The following is a 26,691-nucleotide window of genomic DNA, read 5'->3' as shown; positions in this document are numbered from 1 at the left end:
AACTTACAGCTAATCCTGATAAGTTCCACCCAGCTAATAGAGAGATGAGGTACCTAGGGTATACACTGGAGAGGGGGCATCTGTGCCCCTTAGCAGGAAAGGTCCAAGCTGTAGCAGAATGCCCTGAACCCACCACAAAGAGACAAGTACAATGCTTCTTAGGACTGAAACACTATTATAGATAATTTATTCCAGATCTCACCACGATTGCAGCCCTGTTGACAAACCTGGTGAAAGACACAACCTCCAAGAAGCTCCAGTTGTCTCGGGACTGTGCCACAGACTTCAAGAAATTTAACTACACCTCTGCCCTGATACAACGCGGTCCACGGGAGACAAAAAATCTCACTGTGTTATAGGTGAGACCATGTTATATCGAACTTGCTTTGGCCTCCCCCGTTCATTGTTCCCTGACTGCCCCCTCCAGAGACCCAACCCAAATCACCCTCAGAACCCCACTCCCTACCCAACCCTCCTGCTCCCTGTCCCCTGACTGCTCTGACCCCTATCCACACACCCCACTCCCTGACAGGCACTCACCGGCAGCAGCAGGAAGCAGAGCAATATGGCCCCAGCCCACTCCGCCACCTCCCAGCCATGGCACTCCACTTCCCGCCACTGTTGAGTGCCGGGAGGTTGGGGAAAGAACTCCTCCCGCGCTCACCTGCAGTGGGAAGCAGAGAGACATGGCCCCAGCCTGCTCTGCTTTCCTTGCCCAGCCGTGTCGCTAGGGGGGTGGGGAGGTGTTGGGGAAAGGTCCCACACTCACCTGCGGTGGGAAGCGGAGCGCTGCGACTGGGAGCTGGCAGAGTAGAGCGGGCTGGGGCCGGGCTACTCCACTTCCACCGCTGCCGGTGAGTGCGAGTGGGATCCCTTTCCCCAAGCGACACAGCTGGGGCTGGGGCAAGGGTAGTGGAGCGGGCTGCTTCTGGGCCTCCGCTAGTCTCCTGGGCCACTCTTGGACGCAGTGCCCCCAAAATTGCCCCTCCACAGCTCCTGCCTCCTAGACCCTGGGCTTTACCACGTTGTATGTGAACCTGTGTTACATCGGCGCACGTTATACTGGGCTAGAGGTGTATTAGCTGACTGTCCTGTTCCACCCAATTTTTCGAACCCTTCATCCTGCAGACAGATGCCTCAGATGTTGATCTGGGGGCTGTGTTGCCCCAAGGGGTAAAGGGAGAAGAACACCCAATCCTTTACCTCAACCAGAAATTGTTCCCCCCCGGGAGTGGCATACTCAGTAACAAAGAAGGAGTCCTTGGCAATAAAATGAGCCATTGCAGCATTCTTCTCTTGCTTATGGGGACAATCATTCCATCCCACGATGGATCATGCATCCCTCAGGTGGCTGAATGCCACAAAAGACCATAACCTGCGGATTATGCACTGGTACCTCTCACTACAGCTATACAATTTTGCAGTATTGCATTGAGCAGGATGTGACCAAATGAACATGAACTTCTTTACATGGGACTTTCATCCACGCTGACCAGCCCCGCAGCACTCGGCCTGAGGGGGAAGGTGTGTGATGGGGTTTACGGCCCACACTAAGGTAAAAGGAGTGGTGGGGCCATGCCCCAAACAGATGGGAAAACATGAAAGGTAGGGAGCAGCCAGGGGAGCTGATGGAGTGGCAGTCAGAAAGGACTGAGCCCCCTTGCCTCTCTCTCTATGGGCTCAGGGATTGGCTATCCTTCTCTCTTCCCCTGGCCTCCTGAGAGATGCCAGAGGATTCTGAGGAGGCGATGAACTCTGGGTTGGCCATTGGGCCCCCAGATTGCCCATAAGAACCACCTTAAGGCTCAGAGAGACTGTTTGGCCATTGCCTGATCACTAGACTGCTGGCCCCTAAGTGAAGTCCACTACACTTCCTCAAAATCCACTGGCAGTGAAAGACAATCCAATTAAATTGGTATTTTTATGCCATAGCTGTTTTCCTGGGATCTTGTAACTCTCCAATCTGAAGCTCCTACAATAGCATTCAAATTTCTTTTTGAAATTGAGGTGGGACCTGTAACAGACTCATCAGTGAGCTGCACTATCATATATGAACTATTAAATATTTACAATACAATGGTGCCCAGAGGCTCCATTATATGAGATGCTGTATTAACATACATGAATACAGTTCCTGTCTCAAAAGCTTTTGAAATCCAAGGCCTCAATCCCATAAGCTGTTCTGCAGAAGTGGACTTGTGTATCTTCACAGACCCGCAGTGACTTCAGTCAGTCACTGCGCAGGCATATGGTAGCACCAACACAGAACTCATTGGTGAATCTGGGATTTCATATCACTTTACATTTTAGGCCCCAACAGAAATTAAGACAACATACCACATCCTTTGCTTCTGTTAATTTGTTGTCTGAGAAACATGCAATCATTAACCAGTCCTGGGCATTTTAAAAACTATTCCTTTAGACTTCTTAATTAGACCAGCACAGAGTTTTTGGCTAAACTTTCTTGTATGTTACTCGTATCTTTATTACACCTTCTTTAAAATGGCTGCATATGACAGAGCTTAGTACACAAACGGAAGGAGCAGTGTATGAAAGAGACCTTTTCCATACACTAAAACATGTTACAAACAAATTGTGTTCATCATATCTGTACTGGCTTATGCTGCTGACCACAACTTGGCCATCAATGTCTCATCCAACTTGACCTGGTCACAACCATGTTCAAACTTAAATTCTGTACCACAGACAAGTCCAGAGAGAAACTAAACAACATTAAGTAAACAAGAAGAGGTGAAATTGGTTGATTATTTACATATACAATTCTGAAAAGGACTCCAAGCCCCTGCTAAAACTACTATTTTTTTAAAAAATATAGAATATATCTGTATGCCCAACTGGCCACATATATTTAAATCTTTTATCCTACAGAAGTGCCTAAGTTATTGAGGAATACAAGATTCACTGAAAGTTAACCAGATCTGTGTGCCTAAATCATTTAGATGCTTTTGAAAAATCCCACCCTAAATCAGTCACTAAAGTTAGTTTAAATTACTAACAATATTATATACTGAGTTTGCTGAGAGATCAAGGAATAACTTTTAATATATTTCACCAATACAATATAAAATGATAGTGTCTTCTGCCACAATCCGATTCAAATTTAGTGTACATAATACAAAAATATTTTAGGGATACAACTATACATCAAAAATACAACTTCAAATTACAGATATCTAACTTGGAATAATGTGGATCTGAAATTAATCCACAGCAGGATTAGGACTGAAATTCTATTCTAATCCCACGTGTCCACAAGGATCACCAAACAGCATGTGATCTTAGGCATAGTATATCTGCAATACATAAGAGGGATCAAGAGAATACCTGCCTTAAAGTGAAATGTTGTCGAGTGAGTGTCTGAGAAAAGCATCTTTAGCAAAAGAAATTGAGGATATGTCTTCACGAACACAAAAAAGTGCCCCCATCTTGTCAAACAAAACTAATCCACGCATTATGACATCCAGGCTCAATTACTGCAACTGCCATACCTGAGAATGAACACGACATTTGAAAAAATTCCAGCTGCTAAAGAATGTGCCTGTTTGCATGCTAACCAATTCAAGTTGACACAATCACATTACCCCACAGTGCTGTAGACACTGTACTGGATTCCCATAGAACTCTGCATTAAATTTAAAGTCTGAACTGATCTTCAAAGCATCCAATGAAGATACCTCATGGACCACTTCTTTCTTCACAATCAGAACATACCAGGAAAACTGAAATCCTTCACAAACAATGGAATTTCAATAGTGGATGGGAAGATATGTTAGAGCAGGGTCAGAGCACTCTTTGCGGCAAACCCTTCACTATGGAACACTCTGTCGTAGTGTCAGAATGGCAACAAATCTCAACAGCATCAGGACAAAATGTAAGACCCATCACTAAGTTACGCTCACTTGTTATTTCAGCGGATGATGCTGGGAGAAAATGAATCTCTTTACTGCATATTTAGGGATAGGAGAGGATAGGACACACAAGTTGCTTTTAGACATTGGTATTTGAGTGTCTTACAAACACTTTAAAAAGTTAGCACAGTGACGAGTGCAGTACAGATGGAGCATGGCATCTGTTCACATCTGGAAGGTTTTCTTCGTAACCATTAAGATTATAATTTTTAAAAGTGAAATTCTAAAAAACTTGATGGGTAAGCCACTCCTCCACACATATACCTGGGAAAATTTAGTAAGTAGATTGTTCAAGCCTTGTATGTGGATGCATTGCTCTAAAGCAGGGGTTCTCAAACTGGGGGTCAGGAACCCTCAGGGCGGTCTCAAGGTTATTACATGGGGGGGGCCACGATCTATTAGCCTCCACCCCAAACCTCACTTCACCTCCAACATTTATTATGGTGTTAAATATATTTAACAGTGTTTTTAATTTATAAGGGAGGTTGCACTCAGAGGTTTGCTACGTGAAAGGAGTTACCAGTACAAAAGTCTGAGAACCACTACTCTAAAGAATACTTTGTTATGCTACCCTGATTGTTACTGCTTGGTACGACACAACATGCTACAGACAGAAAGTTTCCTACCTTTAGATGAAAGTTGCTATTGCAGTACAGGTACCAGTTAAAAGAACAGATGTGGTAACCATACTAAAAGGGTGGGTATTGTCCTCTATAAGACAAAACAAATGTTCAATTGTAAACTTTTAAATGATAAAAGAATATGCAGCTTGTTAAGTAGCTACAAGACTGAAGTCTTGGATCCTCCAGTGTCCCACTGTATAAGAAAACTACCAGAGGAAGACAGATACTATGTGCGTGGAGCTGGAAAAGCATGGAAGAAGAGTTCTCTAAAACCGTACTGCTCAAATTTATGCGAGGAGGAGGAAAGGGAAGGTTTATCTTTAAAGATATCCATCCCCTTTAAGCTCTCTGTTACAGCAGCAACCCTCCCTCATGCAAATCCTGCTCCACATCTCAAGCCAAGTGTGGGATCATTCAACAGGTACACAAGGAACTTGCTTCATTTTTAATCCCTCATAGCCTGAGGATCCAGGATTCAGTCTTGAACTCTAGCCAGTTAGATGGAACTCCAGCAACTCCTAAGAGCCTAGAGCTGTTTTGTTTTGTTTTCAGAGCAGAGCAAGAAGGCTCATACGGAGAAGTTCTACAGAAAATTTGGTACTTATAATCTTGGTATGGAATGCTTAAAAAAATAAAGTCTATGGGAAGTATATCAGTCTCTATTAATTCCCATTTTGAGTAACCTCTGTCAAATGCTACTGGCTTCAGTTCTATAGGACTTTTCCATAAAGGCTCATTTTAAAATACGGAAAAGTCATTCTGCTAACTTTTTTTTTCCCAGCACTCGTAAGAAGGCATATAAAATTTAATTTTTATTTCTTTGACTAGGTTTACCTATAAAATATTGGCCAAATCCTGCTCCCATTAAAGTCAACAGTAAAACTTCCACTCACAACAAAACCACAACTTAGTTCTCATATAGCTAGACTGAAAGGAGTGAAAGTCTGCAGTTTTCACCAACACAGAATACAAATCAAATGTTATTATTAGAATTGTTTAATGTCACTTTATATTTTCTCCATTATGTATTGCTGTTTTCTAATGAACCAGCTGTAATCCAACATTCTAAATGTTCACACAATGGAAGGATTTGTTTCCTATATCTGTATGATATGTACCTGATAATTCTTTTATTAGATACTGGGCTTCACATAGAATTATAGAACTGGAAGGGACCTCAAGAGGTCATCTAGTCCAGTCCCCGGCACTCAAGGCAGGACTAACTATTATCTCATCCCTGACGGGTGTTTGTCCAACCTGCTCTTAAAAATCCCCAATGATAGAGATTCCACAACCTCCCTAGACAATTTATTCTAGTGCTTAACCACCCTGACAGTTAGGAAGTTTTTCCTAATGTCCAACCTAAACCACCCTTGCTGCAATTTAAGCCCACTGTTTCTTGTCCTATCCTCAGAGGTTAAGAACAACAATTTTTCTCCCTCCTCCTTGTAACAACCTTTTATGTACTTCAAAAATGTTCTCTCTCCCCTCAGTCTTCTCTTCTCCAGACTAAACAAACCCAATTTTTTCAATCTTCCCTCATAGGCAGGGGCAGCTCCAGGCACCAGCGCAGCGCGCTGTGAGGGCAGCAGTCAGGCAGCCAGTTCTGCAGGTGATCTGCTGGTCCCACAGCTTCAGCAGCAATTTGACAGTGGGTATGCAAAAGGCACAGGACCTGCAGATCACCCGCAGAAATGCTGCCAAATCCACATGACCAGCGGATTGCCCGCAGGCGTGCCACCGAAGGCCGCCTGACTTCCGTGCTTGGGGCAGCAAAAAACATAGAGCCGCCCCTGCTCAAAGGTCATGTTTTGTAGACCTTTAATCATTTTTATTACTCTTCTCTGGACTCTCTCCAATTTGTCCACATCTTTCCTGAAATGTGGAGCCCAGAACTGGACACAATAATCCAGTTGAGGCCTCATCAGCACGGAGTAGAGCAGAAGAATTACTTCTCGTGTCTTGCTTACAATACTCCGGCTAATACATCCCAGAATGATATTTGCTTTTTTTGCAACAGTGTTACACTGTTGACTCATATTTAGCTTGTAATCCACTATGACCCCCAGATCCCTTTCCACAGTACTCCTTCCTAGGCAGTCACTTCCCATTTTGTATGTGTGCAACTGATTGTTCCTTCCTAAGTGGAGTACTTTGCATTTGTCCTTATTGAATTTCATCCTATTTACTTCAGACCATTTCTCCAGTTTGTCCAGATCATTTTGAATTTTAATCCTATCTTCCAAAGCCTTTGCAACCCCTCCCAGCTTGGTATCATCCGCAAACTTTGGGCATGGCTACACTGGAGAGTTGCAGCACTGGTGATGGGGTTACAGCGCTGCAACTCACTCTGTGTCCACACTTGCAAAGCACAGCCACCGCTGCAACTCCCTAGTTGCAGCGCAGGCTGTACACCTGGTTTGCTTGGGGTGTAGCGATTCCAGCACTGGTCATCAAGTGTAGCCACCAAAAGCGCTGTTATTGGCCTCCAGGGTATTCGGAGGTATCCCAGAATTCCTGTCCACAACAAACCGGAAGAATGGCTGAACTCCGATCTCCCCGTAGCGACTTAGCTAAAAAACAAACACAGCTGCTCTTTGCTCCAGCGAGCGAGCGAGCAGAGGCAGGGGAATTGCTTTGGAATGTTCACAGTTGTTTGCTTGAGGAGAGAGGGGAGGGGTAGTGTTGAGCAGCTGCTTATATGGTCTAAAGACTATTTAGGAGTGCATAATTTGCATTTAGTTAGTAAGAGAGGGGTGAATAAGAGACAGGTGGGGGAAAGGTCAAAACTTTTAAAATGATTGAAGGTAGGCACGGTGTATCTTCCAGTCCTTAGAACTTGCAAGGCAGGGAGCTGAGAACAGTGTCAGCTCCAAAAATCCACTCTCTCTGTCTCCCCCACGCTCCCTGTCACACTCCACCCCACCACCACTCCCCTCTTTTGAAAAGCACGTTGCAGCCACTTGAACGCTGGGATAGCTGCCCACAATACACCACTCCCAACAGCGCTGCAAATGTGGCCACACTGCAGCACTGGTAGCTGTCAGTGTGGCCACACTGCAGCGCTTTCCCTACACAGCTGTACGAACACAGCTGTAACTCCCAGGGCTACACATCTCCAAGTGTAGCCATACCCTTTGTAAGTGCACTCTCTATGCCATTATCTACATCACTGATGAAGATATTGAATAGAACCAGACCCAGAACTGATCCCTGCAGGAGCCCACTCGTTATGCCCTTCCAACATGACTGTGAACCACTAATTACTCATATGAGCAAGGATATACAGAATTATGGTCTTCTTTATTATCTTAAATGTTATTTATTTTAAAAGTCACTCTCAATCTGACATTGTGTCACATTTCAATGGGGAACAATCTTTTTATGATCATTAGAAGATCCTAAACATGAGGCTTACTATAGTGACAATTAAATAAACAGCATTACTAACAGGCTCTTAAGAGAAAAAGAATATTTCAGTTTCATGTCTGAACGATTTCACTCCATTAAGATGGCCAATATTTTCCCTAATTTATTTGGAGGAGGCTGAGGGGGAGGACTGCTGGAATAAAAAGTTTTAAAGCACAGAAAGAATCTGCACCAGTTCTCCATTTATTAGCCACATACATGCAGAATCTCACTATTTGGATTCATATATTTAAAAGCAGATAATGTACCATTTCTAATGATGCAATTACCAGCAGCTGATATTATTTAAAAATTAAAGGTAAAACTAATTATCTGGTAGTTAATCATGTTACCCAAATTACTGTTGGTATTATTATAAAGTGTTTCATCCTGTATGAAGTTATCAGGCAAAATACAATTCACCAGCTGTGTAACAGTGTCACTTGCTTCTAGGGATGTAAGAGCAAACAAAAGTGTCATATAAGAATTCTCTCTGAAGGAAGAATGAATACAGGTATTATTTTCTTTACCAAAAGATGATTTTGGACACTGAGTGCTTCGTCTAGTTACTAAAACAGGTTTTATTATTCCTAACTCAGATATGAACTTTTCAGAATCACTCACTGCTTTGAGCAAAGACCGACCAACTGAGAGAGTCAAAATGAGTGATCTAGAAGCATTTTTTTAAAGTATGAAATATTGAAGAAAATATGTAGTTTGCAACTACCCACATTTTGATAGTGCTCCATATGAAAACAAAAATCTCCCTCTGTTTCTCCATAGAGCTCCTTTTCTGTCTTCTCCATATGTCTATCAATTTGCAAGCCATCTTATACTGCTGGTCAAAATTTCTATGAGAGAGAATTATTGCCAGACAAATCAACCAGGTGTATATACTTTACCTGTAAATTAAAAGCATTTGATGTATTTTAAAAGATTTGCAAGGAATTTACAACGTGTTATTGGGAAATAATCTCATGTGGAGTCCTCCAGAGTTCTGTTTTGTCATCCATCCTGTTCAGTGCACATATAAAGCCAATCATGGGGGAGAATGAATTGTTTTGGGATGAAGTGTTATTATTTCTTTATTAATTACCATCAGTGTGTTTAACACTGTGCCAAAAAACAGAAGGTATGAGTCCTGCCCCTAAAGATTTACATTCCAAATGTAGCTAATGATACTCAGCTGCACGTCTCTTTTTCTTCCTTGAATACAGACAGTGCACCATTTCTGCTTTTCCAGAGTCAGACCAAAACATGAATGAGATTGAGGTGGCTGAAGCCCAAATGGGAGAAGAAGGATGTGGAACATCTAGTCAATTTGATATGGGATGTTCCCGTCCCCTTATGAGGAATATGCCTATCCTCTGTCAATGAGGTTTGCAATGTTGAGTTACTTGTAGGCCAAGATACTCCTACTAGCTCAGGTAGCAACACTGGGTAACACTGTTTCCCCCTTTACTTTTGTAACTCTTTTCTCTGATTTCACCATAGTGATCCATGTCTGTGTCACCTCCTACACTACCGCAATGTACTGGACTTGGAGCTATCAAAGGGTTTTGGGGTGCCTGCAGCACAGCTGCTCAGAGACGCAAATCACATAGCAATTCGTAGTCCAAATAACAGGGGCGGATGTAGGTATTTTGCCGCCCCAAGCACGGCAGGCAGGCTGCCTTCGGCAGCTTGCCTTCGGGAGGTCCCCGGTCCCGTGGATTCGGCAGCACACCTGCGGGATGTCCATTGAAGCCACGGGACCAGAAGACCCTCTGCAGGCATGCCGCCGAAGACAACCTGCCTGCTGCCCTCGCGGCGACCAGCAGAGAGCCCCCCATGGCTTGCCACCCCAGGCACGCACTTGGCGTGCTGGTGCCTGGAGCTGCCCCTGCCAAATAAAGCCAATGGCTTTTTGCTACAGTATTCACTGACACTAGAATGTGTCTCATTTTGCAGGTTCTCTGTTTACTTTGAGAGGGATGGATCTCTAATTTGCTTTGGATACAATATAAGATGTTGTAAGAGATATACAAAGACCTATATGGTCTGGTTCTTGGCTGCTTCTCTCCCTGTCTGCCATCTCCACAGGAAATCAGCAAGGGTCTTCTGTTGATAGTCCTTATATTTTAATGGTAGGGACTGGATGCAAAGTCTTTCTGGAGAAGGGTCTCCAACTCTGAGGCTCATTCCCTCTGTTGATTTGACCTAGTCTCAACGTTTTGAATTGTATGGCCCGTCGGCTTACTCAGGTCTTTAACTAAGGTAGACAGATCAGAAGGGAGTTCTATTATTTTCCATTTGAGTGCAATTACTGTGGTGTCTAAATTGCTGGCCACTTTAACCAACATACAGACCTTAAATCTATTGTAATTCATAAATGAACCTACAATCTACGAAACAAGAGCAAGTTTTTATGAACTGGAAAGCAAATAAAAACAAAACACGCTACTTTTGCATCTATAGGCCAAATTAGAATCTATGTGTCTAGATGTTGGCATCTAGTATGTAAAGCTACTGTACAACCTTACCCAACTAAAATGCAGTATTAATAGCAAGTTACATTGTTAATTACTTAAGGATCACTGGCATAGAAGGGAACATTTTAAATCCTGATTGAAGAAATGATTAAAAATATTTAACAAGTAATAAAGCTGCTGTTCATGACATGGTAAAAAAAGACTTCTAAAGCCAATTACACTGAAGGTTTTCTTTGTAAGTTTTCCTTTTATCCAACTACCAATATTGTATGACCAAACAACAAAATAAACCAGATGCCTTCATTTCAGTTGGTTCATATTTGATATGTGGGAAGCGACATGGGCTGAGGCATGTGCTGGCCGCCGCTTCTCGCAGCCCCCATTGGCCTGGAACGGCGAACTGTGGCCACTGGGAGCTGTGATCGCCCGAACTTGCAGACACTGCAGGTAAACAAACCATCCCGGCCCACCAGCAGATTTCCCTGATGGGCCGCATGCCAAAGGTTGCTGATCCCTATGCTATACTTTAAGCTGCCAAAGAGACCTGAGGCATGAAAGTGTCCTGAAACAGGGGTCTAGATGGTGGCTTAGTGGCATTTCTGAGGAGTCTCCAGTGGTACAGAGTGTGTCGGAGCAGCTGTTTTGAGCAGAACATTACTCTCTCAAACTCCTCTAGCAAAACCGTTTATTCCACGGGAGTTTTCATTTGAAATTCTGCAATGTGAATCTCATGAAGTTTCTTGCATCCTCACTAACATAACCTTTAATGACTAGTTTATCACAAGTGTAGACTGCATAATTTGCTACTAACAATTCCCCAAAAACCTGTGGTTTTTATTACTACTACTACTTTCAAGGTATCCTTTTGAATTAAGTGATTTATACAAAAGTTCTATATCTGGCTCAATAACAAGATAAACAAACTAAAATGATGCACAAATTTATATATCACTGTTAGAGATTATAATCTTTGCTAATAACAGGATATGAGGGGACTGTGCAGATCTTGACTATGCCAGATAAGAAGAGCCTACAACCTTGGCATAAAAGAATCAGGTCATTTTGTATATACGCAACAATTTTAAACAAGTAATGCCTGGTCATACATTTGCTCTATACAACAAAAGGAAGTTCCCATCCTAATACTCCAATCATTAGGATTATACTTTGTAAAAAGCTTATTGAAATTTTTTCTTCTTCTATATATATTCTCTACAAAAGAAGGTATTATGCACCAAGCAGATGTATTCTGAAAATGTTTAATGAACCCACCGGAAGTCCATCATTGCAACTCCAGAAAAGGAGACTGTTTACAATAGATCACAAAAAGCTACTCAATTGCTTTCAATTTAGCATATTATTTTAACAAACTGTACTTCATCGAGGACAAAGAACTGTATTACCACCACCTGCACTGTGCTTGCTAGCATTCATCAGCCTTTTCAACGAAGGAAGAGAGCTGACCTGATTTTCAAGCATTATGTTTCTAGGACGTTGCACTGAATAGGATGAAGTATTCCACAAAAATTAATCTCAGTGTCTAAGGAACAAGTTTTGTTTCTCATCACTAGAAATTCAGCTTAAAACAAGCAGTTCTATGCATCTGCTAGAAGCAGAAAAAAAGGGCATTCAGGTCCAGAGCAGTTATAATTAGGGGATAATATTAGGCAACCTATGTGTTAGAATGATTTTTTACAAAAAGGAAGTTGGTAAGCCATATGGCCCCAATATTAATTCAGGTGCAAACGCAATCAAATATTAAAAGGAAACAAAACCTTAAAATTATTCCATAAATAAGACTACATAACATTTGTAAATATACCAATTTATCATTAGCTCAATATATCATGGGTTGAAAGTATAACTATCATTCAGCTGTAGTTCAATGCTTGTATCTCATGTCTACCATAAATAAGCAGCTGTTATAAAGTGAGACAACTCCAAAACAATTATATGCTTATTTTTTTAAATCACTCTGATTCAAAACAGAGACTTGGTTCCCTTCAATCTGTAAACTGTTCACCTTGGACAACCCCTCTTCTCGATGGGACTATGCTAGAATCCTCAAAAGCTTGCACATGACAGGCGTAGATCTCTGCATGCTCCAGCTGAATAGTGTTAGCGACATGGTCAAAGCAAAATGTTTCTATGTGACTCCAAGCACAATAGGCTAAATCTCAGACAAGCTTAGCACATCTGGTACTAAGCTCATTTGCAAATTTTGCCATAGGTGTCTCAATGGGGGCTGCTCAGTATTGTGCACTTTTGAAAATTTGGCCCAGTGTATTCTAACAGGAAAAGCAGCGCAGGAAAAAGATGAATGACTGCATCTGTGGTCTGCCTTTTCTATTTTGTACTTTTTTATGCATACTGGGGGGGGGGGACATCAATCAAGTGTAACATTGGCGGTGCAATGTCTGTCTATCAACTGTATAATAGGGTCCAAAAAGAATGCCTCTGCAATAACCCTTACACTGTTGCCACAGTTCATGACAAACGCATCTGTATTCCCCCACCATGGTCCATCCAGGTCATCCATTCTAGGCTCCTGGCTCTTCAGCTGCCTCCTCTTTTTGGTAGAGACCCACATCTCTCTTCCTCCTGACCAAGGTTTTCCCAGGCTGCACAGTTCCCTGCTTACGTTGTGATATGACCAGAAATCCAGATTATCTAAATAGGCCAGCATCTGTGGTTTCCTCAGTCTCTGAAGGTATATGAACCATGTAGCAGCAGTTACAAGCCACCACACAGCTCTTTCTGCCAACTAGACATGGAGCCATTGATCACTATCCATTGAGCCCGACAATCTAGCCAGATTTCTATCCACCTTATAGTCCATTCATCCAGCCCATACTTCTTTAACTTGCTGGCAAGAACAATACAGTGACTTTTATCCCAAGGCATGTTAATGGCTCTTCAGAACCACAACAGCAGCTACCCTTATCAACCAGTAGAGTAAATAACCTTTAAATTCTGTATATGATGTTTAACATGCTACTGAATATACACAAATGTGAAAAGGGACCATTTACACTAAATGATAAAATAGAAAGTCACCTAACTGCCTTTTTGGAAGCCATTGTTGGATTTATAATAAAAAATATTAATAAATAATTTAAAAAATGTCTTTAAAAATATCTGAAAGGATTCCTGGCTTTTGTCTGCTTTGTTTCCACGCAACTAGGTGCCATCAAGAGATGGAATTAAACAACCCTTCCTTTCCCTCTTTAGATTCCCCAATTCCTCCTCCCCTTTTAAAGAAAATAATATGTGCATAGTAGGAAAATCAAGGAAAAAATATTTTACAGTTGTCATTATGGGCATCTGTAAAATCCCTCTGTGACTTAACAACAAAAATAATGATTCAATGTCTTCTTCCTTTACCATCTCCAGCTCACATCTATTCAAAGCTTGCTCTTAGGATGCAACTTGAACTTTTTAATATATACCAACGTTCCTCCCATTTTTATGTACAAGTTTAATTAATGTTAGCACTACCCCTTTATGGTCCCATTCACAAATTAACTATTAATTCTATCAACTATCCTCATATGTTTCTCTCCTCTTACATTCCTCTTAGGGCAAGTCTACACAGGATTTTGGAGAGCGCCATCCAGACTGGACCAGAGCTAGCATGGCCCAAGCTAGTGCTCTAAAAATAGCCGTACAGACAGTGCTTTGAAATTGCAGCTTGGGCTGAAGCTCAGACTCTGAAGCCTAGGCTCCAGCACAAGCCACAACTTCAGAGTGCTGTCTGTACAGCTATTTTGAAAGCACTAGTTCAAGCCACACTAGTCCGAGTCTGTCAACCTAGGCTGGGAGGCTTGCTCCAAAAATCACTGCGCAGACATACCCTCAGATGTTTCTTCTCACTCTCTTGTTTTCCCTCCTTCACCCATTCTCCATCTTTCACCTCATTCTTATCCCCTCTCTTCAGTCTCTCTCATTTCCTTCTATTTCTCTTCTCCTTCACTCCTCCTCTATCTGCACTCAAACTCACTATACATCCCAACCTTATTCTTCTCACCATGCACACACACTCTTCCTTAGAGTATATCTATGCTACAAGTTCTACAGTGGCACAGCTGCCACTGTAACACTGTAGGGTAGACATGGAAGGGGGTTTTCTGTTGCTTTTATAAATACTCCCCCTCGGGGGTGGTAGCTAGATCAACGGAATGATTCTTCTGTCAACCTCACACTGTCTTCCACAGGGCTCAATTTGGTTTAACTATGTCTCTCAGGAATGTGAATTTTTCACACCCCTGAGCAATACAGTTCATTTGATCTTAATTTTAGGTGGAGACCATGTCTTAGTTTGTAAACTGCAATATCAAGGACTCTCTTGTTTTCTCTTAACTGAGATTAAGAAGATTTTGGATATATATTCACTGACCAGGGCAAGCTTAAAAATGTCCTCACAGTTATAAATGCAGTTTTTCAAACTCTCCAATTATAAAAGCAAATTAATAAAGTGATATTGTAGATAAAAGACAGGATGAGGAGTGAGATCTACATTACATACTATGCTTTGCAACAGATATTGTTTGAGTTTGGGTTTAACTAGTATTTTTAATACTTCAGCAATACTTACCTACCTTACACAAGTGTTGTCTATTAATATTTGACACTTTAGAACTCTAAAATGAAAGTCGCTAAAGTCACATAATTTTTAATGATAATATTTTAACAATAAGCAACATACTCATATAAAGCAGAGACGGGAGTAAATGAAAACACACAATAAATGAATACTAAATGCTACTAAGACATCCACTACAACTTTCTTGAGATTCTTAAATTATCCTCTTGACTGCTTATCACAGTCTCTTTACACTTCTTTCCTAAAAGGAACACAGATATTTTAAGTTTGCTACAGCTCCTCTTGAAAGAAAGCATACACTTAAAGTGACCATTAAAAATCTGGACTGTCATATCTTAGATTAACTATGCCTGGGTGCTTTGCAAGGGCATTACTTCCCAAGAAAAGTATACATATGCTTTATCAATTAAAAACCTTAACTGGCATAAAGCAATTTCAAGAGCACTGATGTTGCTCTGATACATAAAACATTACCCAAAATGTCTTACTTTCTTAATGATTCTTCCAAAAATCTGTCCACATTATTGACATCCATTTTCCTTCTGTTTTAAACATTCATCTTTGAAATTCAAAAGCCGAGTTTACAGTCTTAAAGCCCAACCCTGCAAGGTGTACCAGGTGGGTGCCTAAACAGAGGCACAATTCATTTGACTAGGTCACATCTGGGGCCTTAGACTCAAATATATCTGCTAAATTGCTTTATTAAATGGTCCATATGTAATTTTGTCGTCATCCTTCTTGGAGAAGAAGGAAGCACTTGGCTGCACTTAAAGTCTGTCTGTAACAGCAGCTTAGCAGGCTGGTGCCAGGATGCATCCATTGTTTGTCTGGTCTTGCTTTCTTTGGTCAGAGTGAATTTTAGTGCTTTGGCCCTCTAGTCAAAGCAAAAGTCTGCTCGTTCCAGAATAACAAAGGTCCCAAGCACAGAATTAAAATACATCAGTGGTTTTCCTAGGACTACAGCATTCACACCTGTTATAATTTAAGGCTTCACTACCAACCTTCACCCATCATCCGGCTAAAGAGCTCTTTAGCCCTCCCTAAAACAACGAACATCTTTTTTCTTAGGCCCCTTACTGCCAGGCTCACAAATCCTGGGTCACATGGATTTCCACACTACCACTCTAGGTTGCACTCAAGGGGGTGAGAAGGCATGTCCTTTCTCTGCTACAGGCTTCGGCCCAGGACCCTAAACATGAATGCCTTTCCCCTATAACTTCCATCATTGCACTATGTCTTCCCCCGGTCCCTTCCAAAATGACTTGCTTCTTATTCATACCTAAAGGGACATGGGAGCAGCAAACAGGCCCTAGGTGGCAGATCCTACTCCGCAGACAAACAAGACCATTGCAAAAGGAACTCTTAGAATAAGAAAAGCAACTAACACGGACACCCCTCTGACACTTAGAATAAGAAGTGGCATGTGATTAGGAAGAGGTAATAGCTGTTGGTAGATGTTCACAAAGAGGAAGAATAATCCTTTGATGTATCAAGGGGTGCAAGTCATTCATTCTGACCTCCATCCTATATTTCTCCATTTGTGTGTTTTCTTAGTTGTCTGTGTTCATTTGTGGTTAGTTTTTAGTTACATTTCTCCTTTTCCCCCATATGAAAAGCTAAAACAACACAGTAGCCATCAGTGTAAATAAATACTCACTCTTACTCACCCTCATCACGTGACAGGAGTATTACTTTTTATAACCCCAACCCATTTCAAGAGAATAGACAAGGGGGAGGGAGGGGATGAATGGGGGGGAGAGTTCATTCAATTACCAGCATGCCTACGTGTCCCATCATTACTACAGAATTGTTTCCTGTTTCTGTTGTTCAAGGAGTGGTGTTAGGGGAGCAGGGTTAAAGTTGTTTGGTTTATCTGTAGTGTTCATTTCTTTACTTTCAGACATTTACATGTAATCTTAATTCTGAATTTCCAATTTGTGTTTAAGAAAATTACAACATATATTTAAGGGGTTTTTATTATTATTATTATTAAGCAATCTATATATACCTACAACCTTAACTGTAGTTTACACAGTTATTTTATCTTGGAAATTGTCTTGGGTTTTTTTTGTCAGTTTATTCATTACTTTAAATGAGACTTCAGTCATCTCCCCAATGTGGAATACCAAAATATACTTTCAGAAAAAGAGTCACATTACTTTTTTTTTTTCCTCCTACGAATGCTCTCACATTGAAAGTTTCCAATAACAATCTGAGATTTCACATTCCCACCATGTCAGGAGTCCACAAGGACAGACACTGAAAATGTTGAGACTAACTTTAAAAACTAAAGAAGAAAGAAAGAAAAAAGTAATATCAAAAGATACAAGGCAGTAAAGTATGGTGAATTATCTGCATATGGAATTGGAAATAACTATGGTGTACTTAGGGTTCGTCTACATTAGAAATGTGCACCACTTTAACTATGCTGGTATTGTTAAAACAGAACAACCTTCCCAGTTTGGACACAGTTTATACTGATCCACTGCAGCTATTCCATAAGAGAAAGTGGAAGTCATCTTTATACCAGTGTAACTATACCCACATCGGGATTTTTAGTGGTATAACTATTTTGGTAACAATAAAAACAAAAACAAAACCCCACACATCTAAAAGTTATCAGGTTACAGGTAGGCTAGGCCTTACAATCATTTTGTCATACTGAAAAAGTATGGTCTTTCATATGAACATGGACCACATTATCAACTCTTGTGAAAAAATCCACCAGAGGAGAAAGTTACAAATATTCCACATGGCTGAGTACATAGGAAACCGGATCCCTCTGGAGAGGGATCAGCAGCTGCATGGAAGAGGCAGGGGGCATGGTTGCTTAAGTGCATGGTATAAAAGCATCTCTGTAAAAGCCCTACAGAGGAGGATCTCAGGACATCCACTCTAGAGAGCCTGTCCCTTCATTTCCCCATGATTACCACCACCACAGTTAGCTCAGTTGCCACTGAAACCTCCTGTGGTACCTGCCTGTTACCTCCAAAGACTGTTAAACCCTGAAGAAGAAGTTAACATTGAAACACAAAACAATAATCTGTGACAAATTGCCATGTAATTTACGGCCTTTTTGACTGGGATCATGCCATGCTGAGTTGCTGTTCTGAGTTAAATCTCAGCCACAGCTCTCATGACCACGGGTATATGACAAAAATTGTTGCCTCAGAAAGGGCTGTTAGTAATTGTTAAGAATGCTGCATAGCCACATCTCTGTCACTCCTTCCAGATATCACATTTTCTGCACTGATAAGACAGAATCATGCAATGCTGATGCTTAACTTTAGTTACAGTAGTCCCATGAATAGATGCCTAAGTGCTTATTGGAGCGAAGCTTTAATCACTCTGTGCAACAGAGGACGTTGCCGGATACTTTGCAAGTTTCAGAAAAAAACAATTCACCACAGAGTTAGTCTAACAGTGCAAATGACACACTAGTTCTTTACTCCACAAACATATTTTAATACATTTAGGATAGGGCTGTCAATTAATCACAGTTAATTCAAGCAATTAACTCAAAACAAATTAACTCAATTAAAGAAATTAATTGTGATTAATCGCAGCTTTAATTGCACTGTTAAACAATAATAGAATGCCAATTTAAATTCATTGTAAATATTTGTGGATTTTTTCTACATTTTCAAATATACTGATTTCAATTACAACACAGAATACGAAGTGCACAATGCTCACTTCATCTCATTTTTATGACAAATATTTGCCCTGTAAAAAAGATAAACAAAAGAAATAGTATTTTTCAATTCACCTCATACAAGTACTGTAGTGCAATCTCTTTATCTTGAAAGTTCAATTTACAAACGTAGATTTTTTTTATATAGATAACTGCACTCTAAAAGAAAACAATATAAAACTTCAGAGCCTACAAGTTCACTCAGTCCTACTTCTTATTCAGTCAATAACTAAGACAAATAAGCTTGTTTACACTTAGGGGAGATAATGCTGCCCACTTCTTATTTACAAGGTCACCTGAAAGCGAGAACAGGCATTCACAAGACACTTTTGTAGCTGGCTTTCCAAGGTATTTATGTGCCAGATAGTCTAAACATTTGTATGCTCCTTCATGATTTGACCACCATTCCAGAGGATGTGCTTCCATGCTGATGACGCTTGTTTAAATAAGAATGTGTCAGTTAAGTGTGTGACTGAACTCCTTGGAGGAGAATTGTATGTCTCCTGTTCTGTTTTACCTGCATTCTGCCGTATATTTCATGTTATAGCAGTCTCAGATGATGACCCAGCACATGATCATTTTAAGAACACTTTCACAGCAGATGTGACAAAATGCAAAGAAGATACCAATATGAGATTTCTAAAAACAGCTACCAACGTTTAAGAATCTGAAATGCCTTCCAAAATCTGAGGGGGGTGAGGTGTGGAACATACTGTCAGAAGTCTTCCAAGAGCAACACTCCAATTCGGAAACTACAGAATCCGAACTACCAAAAAAGAAAATCAACCTTCTGTAGATAGCATCTGATTCAGATGATGAAAATGAACATGCATCAGTCCACACTGCTTTGGATCATTATTGAGCAGAACCTGACATCCACATGAAAGCATGACCTCTGGAATGTGGTCAAAGCATGACGGGGCATACTAATGTTTAGCACTAAGGAATAGATTAAATTGATCTTTTTAGAGCATTTAAAAATAAGCGAGGTACTTAGTCTAAGTCTACATACGCACAAAGCAGTGCACCTACATCATCTACTACTAAGAACATGCAACAGATTTTGTATGTAGGACAAGAAGTGATATAACATTTTTGTAACAAATTAACATTTATACCTTTATAGCACCAGCCCTATCAGCAGGGCCGGCGCTACTATTTAGGCAGGCTAGGCAATCGCCTATGGTGCCAGAATAATTGGTGGGCACCGTTTTGCCGGAGGGGGCGGCAGGCGGCTCCACTGGAGCTGCCGCAGTGGTGCCTGCGGAGGGTCCGTTGGTCCGCGGCTCCGGTGGAGCTGCCGCAGTCGTGCCTGCGGACGGTCGGCTCCTCGCACAGCTCCAGTGGACCTCCCACAGGCACCATTGCGGCAGCTCCACCGGAGCCATGGAGCACCGGACCCTCCGCAGGCACCACTGCGGCAGCTCCAGGGGAGCCGCGGGACCAGCGCGCGCGGCAGCAAAATTGCCGTCCGCCTAGGGTGCTCAAACCCCTAGTGCTGGTCCTGCCTATCAGCCATATTCTACAAATGAACATTTAGCAACAATATGTTAGAAAAGGTAAGGTTATAGACATTATACAGATGAGGAAACTGAGGCTCAAAACTTAAATTACTTTCCCAAGGTCACCCAGGAAATCTATGAAAGAGTTAGGAATACAAACTATTTTTAAAACCTATAACTAAGTTATAAAAAGAATTACATTCCCAGATCTTTTAAAGGTATGTCAAGTCTTTTAGGCAAGAAAATTAACGCGGTCATTTTAAGTACAAGGGATAATTGCATATAATGAAGCAAAAGCAGCTATCAGCTTCAGTATGTCTGAATTAACATAAGTGTGATCAATTTTTTATCTTAAACACTGAGATAACAGGGATCAACATGCAAATTACATGAATTTTCATGCTAAGTAAAACTTGCAAAGTTAAGTGCTTAAATGCATATACTTTTCAGATTCTGTAACATAATTTCTTATTGTACATTCTATTTGCTTAGACTAGGTTTTTGAAAGACTTCATTCCTTCACAGATCATCTCCTCACCCTACAAGGGATCACATATTAGGTCATATGACACATCACTACCTTTTCAACGATGTAAAACAAATTAACTTCACTGAACTCTGAGCAATGGCTCTGAGCAAGTATTTTCTAAGAGAAATATAATCTATATCACAATAACAGCAGGAAAGGGAATATAGAAAAATACCCCAGTGCATTTTATTTTGGATAAGTCTTCTCTCTTCCCTCGCCTAAAGTTTCCTTCAGAGTCAAATCCTCTCTTGAAATAAAACCTGTCAGGGGTCCTTAAAAAACCAGCCACAAGACAGGCCTAATTTCATGTAATGTTGTGACAGATGTGTACCAGATTCTGAACAGGGCACAAACCTGACCCACAGGAAGAAGCCTTGTACTTTGCCCTGCATCACAGAGAAAGAGAATTAGAGAAGGAAGGAAGTCCACACTTATTTCTGAGTCAGAAAAACACATCCGAAGGGTTAAACAGCTACTCTCGGTTTCTGTCTCCTAGGCCACGTGTTTTCCCTGGACATTAATGAGGAATTTAGGAACAACCAAACCACTTTATTTCTGAGCAGTTTTATGCTGAAGAAAGCAAATTAAAAAAAAAAGAGTTGGGGGACTTGTCCTGTTACTAGAACTACAATAACTTGGTCTTAAGTAAAAAGAACTAATATAAATTTGGCACTGCAATTTGTGTCTATGCAGAGAGGCAGCTGGTCTTTCCAACAGCAGGGCTATCCCACATTATTGCATCTTATTCTGGGAAGTGAACTGTGCACTACTGAGACACACAACCTTTTCACTTCCCTTTGTCACTCCCCCCCGCCCGCAACCCACCACTGCTGCTTAGGCACTGATCCTGCAAACACTGAGGAACGTGAGTATATTGAAACATTCCTTAAAGGGCAATAGTGGCATTAAAATCAAATGCACGAAGAAAAACTGTCAGCGCTCACGGGTTCGAGACTTCCAGCAGCAACCTCCCAACTAGGCACCAGGACCCTGCTGAGTGCCTCTGCCCTGTTAAGTTTAGTATCAGCTATCAAACCCCTCCAGCATCAAACATCTAACCCTGCAAGGAAAATCCTTCCGAAAGCCTCGTGCGTCCAACCTCTTCATCATAACTTTCCCCTCTCTCTTTGCAGCTACGAGGCTGCGGGCTCCAGCGAGACACACACAAAACCACCCAATCCCTCCTCCCTTTAAAAACAGCGTTCCGCTTCCCGAGCTGCTGGGGAAACTTCCACCTCCTGCTGTCACAACTCCAGCCCCAGCGAGCCCGAACCAGAGCCTACATCACAGGAGGAAAGGGGGACACATGGGGCGCGGGGCGGAGAAACACCCCGGGGCCCACAGATGTTCTGAATCGTGTAGAATATGCTGCTACTCCCAGAAACGAGCTCCGGGAAGCCCAGCCTCCGTGCAAAGCTATTACACTGGGGGCAGGCAGCGGGAGCTGCAGCTGCTTGGGACAACAATAAGCGCGTGCAGCCCCGGCGCTGCCTGCCCGCGGCTCCCGGCTCGCAGATCTGCCTACGGCGCGGCGCCCTTACCTTCCCTGCCGGCCTCTCGCGGGCGCCTGTACTCGGGGGGGTTGCGCGCAGCGCAGGCAGGGGGCAGCCGGCCTCCGGCGGGGAAGCAGCCGCCGAAAGGAGGAGGAGAGCAGCGAGCCGCGCGGCTGCCAGGCGCCTCCCGTGCAGGCAGCGCTTCCTCCCGGCACTGAATGAAACTCTCCCGGGCGCTGCTGTTGCTGCTGGCGGCGGGGGGAGGCAGAGCGCAGCCGGGTTCTTCCCACTGCCTGCACGCGCGGAGGGGAGCGGAGCTGCGGGCCCGCCCGTGCTCCGCGCCTCCCAGTGCCTCACTCGCACGCCCGCCCTCGGCTGCGCCCGCCTCCCGGCCTTTGCCTAGGGTGAGCGACCGCTCGGGAGACGGCGCCTCCGCACGTCTGGCGGCCCAGTGCAATGGTTTGGTCCACGCTGAAATGGGGAGGGACTGGAGGGGATGCTTCACACACAATGGGCTGAGCCGGGCTCTGGGCTGGAGCGGCTGGGAGTCTCAGTCGAGCCTGCGGATAAGGCTGGGCTCTGCAACCCAGACACGGGCAAAGGGTCACTAGCCCTGCTGGGCAGCCCAGGCTGGGGTCAGGGCTGGTGCGAGGTTTCTCTACCGGCAGACACACTCTGCATGCAAATATACACACAAACACACACACATATTCACTCCCGGGCTGCTGTTAGGCACGCTCTTGTGATGCTGGAGTGGAAGCTGATTAGCAGCCCGTTGCCAGTGCTAGCCTGCGATGATATGAGAACGGCTGCATCTATTTTAACATTATTTGCATTATGTAAAAGTTACAGTGATAAAAATAATAGATAATATCCTGGCCCCATTACAAAAGGAGTTGTGTTATTGGCGTCAATGGGGCCAGGATTCCCCCCAGAAAATCTTTGAAAGTAGGGGGTGGGCCAGGATTTCATCCAATAGATCCTTGAAAGTGGGCTCCAGAAAACTTACTTCACCATAAAACTATATGGTTTTGATGAAATGCCATTAAATTAAGATGAGATCCTTCAGGCAGCATAGGAGAATTTCCAAAATTGTACAGCTGTAAAAGCAATGTTCACTTTCCCTCTGTACAAGAAATGAGATATTCACTTACAGAAGATGTTCATTTATTCTGATCATTGTTAATTGGTCTATGTGGCATCCTTTAACTACTGTAATCAGATGTGCACCAGTGAAAAATCTAAAAGAACTTCATTGAAGTGAATGGAGTCAATTGGTTATATGTAGGACTGAGAGCAGCATTTGGCACAGTAGGCTAGAACCTCAGCTGCTGTAAGTCAGTATAGCAGCATTGTCTTCAATGCCTATTTTTGTCCTGAAGGAGCTGACCAGTGACTCCTAATTTAGACTAAGCTTTCTGTTACATAATTGTCAATCTTAGTAGCAGAGATGGTAAGGAATATTTCTTTTGCATTCACAGCAGTTATCTTTGGAATATACAAAAACTGTAGCAAATGCAAATCTGATACACACACAAAAGTTAAAGCTCATTTAGACAACTCTTCTTCCTCTGGTCTGTGCCAGCACACATGTACTGATACTTCCACTATTCACATATGCACTTCCTTGCTCATTTAGTTACTTACTTCCGTTTGTCTATTCATTTACACATCCAGGTGTCCATATGGCTGCTCATACACACTTTTCCACAGTCCTAATCTGAGTCCTTGACCCAGTTCCCTTGTTGAGTTGGACTTACTGTCCCTGACACAGGTTCTTACCCTTTTGCTATCACAACCTATTTCATTCATTAGAATTGAAGTTTATCCAGATGTGTATTACCCAGGCTTTTTCGGACAGCTAAGCCAGACATTAGATATCTGCGTGAGAAGAGCCCAAGCAGAATGGCTCTGTATAGAGCCCTCTTCACCTCCTACACACTACATGTGGGGGAGGAAGGCAGACCTGAATAGGTTGGCACAAAGGAAGAGGGCTGGGAGAGTCTAGAACCAGCAGCCCCGAAAGCGGATTCAGTGGCCTCAAAAACCAATATAGGAGCAACAGCAACTATTCCAGCTTATATATTTGACTATTATCCACGAAGTATCAGTGCTGCATATCAACAACCTGCTCACAGGTTATTTGTATGTATTCCATATCCCAACATCAAAACTCCCTATTACTTAGGGTTTATGTGACAAGGAATGAATATTGTCATTCCTGAAAAGTAAGCAGGGTTGAATTAAGGCCTAGGGGCTATAAATTCATGCCAGAGACCCAGTTTCTGCAGCTATTTGATTACACCAGAGCCTAAGCTGTCATTTAAAAAAAGAGGAGGTTTCTAGTCCTCACTGTTGTGAAGAAAAGCATAAAAATGTGACACTTATGTAATAAATTCAAGGAGTCTGACTCAGCAGAGAGCCTGAAACAAGAATTAAATAGCACCATGTACCTCAATGGGGTATTAACTCCAAGACCCACTGTTCTAGGGGTCTTTGCCAACAACACCCTTATATAGAACTTTATGGCAGGGGGAGAAAAGTACAGTGTACCCAGCCCACCCACCCAACTAGATACACTGACTGCTGGGCTGACTACCAAGGGCATCCTTCTGCCTGTCCAGACTTTGGGAGGAGTGCTGTGATGCTGCAGTGCTTCTGAGGGGGAAAGTGTCACAGCCACTACCTCTCTAGGAAGGGTGGGTCTCCCCTGCCATCCCCTTCCAAGTGGGTACAGAGCGAAGGCCCAGGAAGCACAGCTATAGGGGAGAAGCCACAGGGGAGCCCACATGTCATGGTGTGCTGAGGGCCCTTGATTGCCTTAATCTGACCTTGAAAGTAAGCTCTACTAAACACTCTATGAAGAGGCCTACAAAGCTCCAAAATGCTACCCAAGTATGCTAAAATCTTTCTAAATGCTCAGTAACATGTATTGTGCCTCTGCTGTCATGTCCTTGATAATGAAACAGAGCAGTTCATCAAATTGTTTCTTATACTATTCACTGACAGATTTTTACTCCCAAACTTCACATGACGGATAGCTTAATTAAATTGCCACCTTATGCTTCTAACAAGACTGGAATACTACATTTAATATCTCACCTTCTTTATTTTAATGTAGCCATTTTTGATTCAACAGCTTTAGAGTCTCATTTATTTCCTTTCAAATATAAGTACCGTATATTCAGGGAGTTTTATTTAGGCCATGAAATTTACCTCAGAGCTGACATTTGGCATGCAGGGTCTCAGTCTGAGAGCAAATTATTTTGTAAGTATTTGTAAAAGACCAACCCCCAAAACAAAACTCTAGCAATTTATATTTTAACCTTGAAATGTTATTTATTGAAAATAAACAGTAACTGATTCACAAATATTGTATTTGAAAACACATTATATAATGGAAGACCTTAATCCTGTAAACATGCATATGCTTCACTCTAGGCAAAGTCTATAGGACAATAGAAAAAGTTTGCTGCTATACCTATCCTGACAAACCTCCCTAGTGTAGACACAGCTTCTACTGGCAAACAGGTGCTTATCCTGCTTTGGCAAGCAAAACAAACTATACCAGGCAAAAGTACCTTTGTCCAGTATAACTCTATCTAGGGCTTTTGCCAGTATACAGATGCTAAATAAATAATAAATCACACCCTTAACCAACATTGCCATACTGGCAAAAGTTTCTAGTGTAGACCTGCCCTCAGGCACCTGAGCAGTCCCACTGATCTGAGTGGGACTGCTGTACATGAATGAAGTTAAGCACATGCATAAGTGTTTGCAGAATCTGTACATAAGTAAGTGAAAAGCCATTTAATTAAGATGAGTGTAAGAAAATACACTCGGTACATTTTCTTACACTCATCATTTTAAAATGGCTTTTCATTTACTTATGTCCAGAAATGTTTACATTTACCTAAAAATTAGTAATTATCAAAATGGATTAGCTTATCTATGGTTTGTAGTATTTTGATATTTTGAAAAGAGGTTGAGATATGAAATGTTTAAAACCCAACTAATGCTGTTAATCAGAGTCTTTTCACAGTTCTTCTGTGCAAAACACATAGCCTAAATCCATATTAATGCAATTGAGTATAAGAACAATGAGACTTATTCCTCTAAATGTATGGTTCCAGTACAGTTTACTGACAACCAGCTTACTCAGTATTAAACACAACTTGTTTCTGATTATATCATGTTTAACATCAGGTTAATTAACACACCGCCTCAAGGTCATATTCTAACACAACCTAATAGTTTTGTGATGACAAGCCCTGTCTGCCACAAATCTGTGGCTCATCATGGTGCACACTACAGCCCTTTTTTAACTTTATATTAACAGTGAGGCTAGAACTGGTGTTATCCTCCAAAATACAGACCCCTCCCTCTAACTTGAGCTAAAGGAGAATTTGTAAGCTGTTAATGTATAAAGCACAGTTGGA

At 42.1% G+C, this 26,691-nt stretch overlaps 1 protein-coding gene across 2 annotated transcripts in view; it reads right to left on the bottom strand.

Moving 5' to 3' along the window:
- FAM110B (family with sequence similarity 110 member B) overlaps positions 1 to 22,390 on the bottom strand; it is a 177,795-nt gene extending 155,405 nt beyond the window's left edge. The window contains exon 1 of one of the 2 annotated variants that reach the window (XM_050938908.1): positions 22,301 to 22,390. The gene's annotated coding sequence lies outside the window, so the exon portion shown is untranslated. The remainder of the gene's footprint in view (positions 1 to 22,300) is intronic. The other variant, XM_050938911.1, reaches the window with a different exon arrangement.
- Positions 22,391 to 26,691: the final 4,301 nt, after the last annotated feature.

This window comes from Gopherus flavomarginatus, chromosome 2 (genome assembly GCF_025201925.1).
Source record: "Gopherus flavomarginatus isolate rGopFla2 chromosome 2, rGopFla2.mat.asm, whole genome shotgun sequence".
In the NCBI taxonomy this organism is placed as follows: Eukaryota; Metazoa; Chordata; order Testudines; family Testudinidae; genus Gopherus; species Gopherus flavomarginatus.
Note: the sequence above shows the minus strand (reverse complement) of the source record. Positions and strands in the feature narration are given on the sequence as shown.